Genomic DNA, 888 nt, shown 5'->3' with positions numbered 1-888 from the left:
AGCTTTTTTTTTTTTTTTTTTTGAGATGGAGTCTCACTCTGTCACCCAGGCTGAAGTACAGTGGCACAATCTCGGCTCACGGAAACCTCTGCCTCCTGGGTTCAATTGTTCTCTTGCCTCAGCCTCCCGAGTAGCTGGGATTACAGGCGCCCGTCACCACACCTGACTAATTATTATTATTATTTTTTTTTTTTGAGGCAAAGTCTCACACTGTCGCCTGGACTGGTATACAGTGGCACAATCTCAGCTCGCTGCAACCTATGCTTCCCGGGTTCAAGCGATTCTCCTGTCTCAGCCTCATGTGCAGCTAGGATTACAGGTGCCCACCACCACGCCCAGCTAATTTTTTGTATTTTTAGTAGAGGCAGTGTTTCACTGTTGGTACAGCTAGTCTTGAACTCATGATCTTGTGATCCGCCTGCCTCGGCCTCCCAAAGTGCTAGGATCACAGGCATGAGCCACCAACTGTGGCTAGCTTTTGTTTCTTTCTTGATTTCTTGGAAAGGAAGCTGTCAAGAGAATATAGAAGAAGGATAATCCAAATAGACCTATGCTTCAACATGCAAAATATGCTTTACAAATTTGCCCTAAGTTGCTGTGTGCAAAAGTAGGAAGGCCACCTTCCTAAGTCCACAGGGAGGGGCTGTGGGGGCATCACTCATGCTACCTGGCCTGGTAGGAGCAGACAGGCTCTTGGCAACATATGCAGCACCAGAGTGCCGACCCTGCACCAGCATCCATCTCCTCCATAAGAGGCATGTTAAGACTCTCCAATGTGCAGCAAACATTGCTACCCGCCTCCAACCAAGGTAGGTAATGGCCCCAACTCAAGTGGCCTTTAGCTCAGGGTAAGACTCCTGAGACAGGTCTTTAGTCCCAAATCTTTCC

Source organism: Piliocolobus tephrosceles, chromosome 2 (assembly GCF_002776525.5).
Source record: "Piliocolobus tephrosceles isolate RC106 chromosome 2, ASM277652v3, whole genome shotgun sequence".
Lineage (NCBI taxonomy): Eukaryota > Metazoa > Chordata > Mammalia > Primates > Cercopithecidae > Piliocolobus > Piliocolobus tephrosceles.
Note: the sequence above shows the minus strand (reverse complement) of the source record.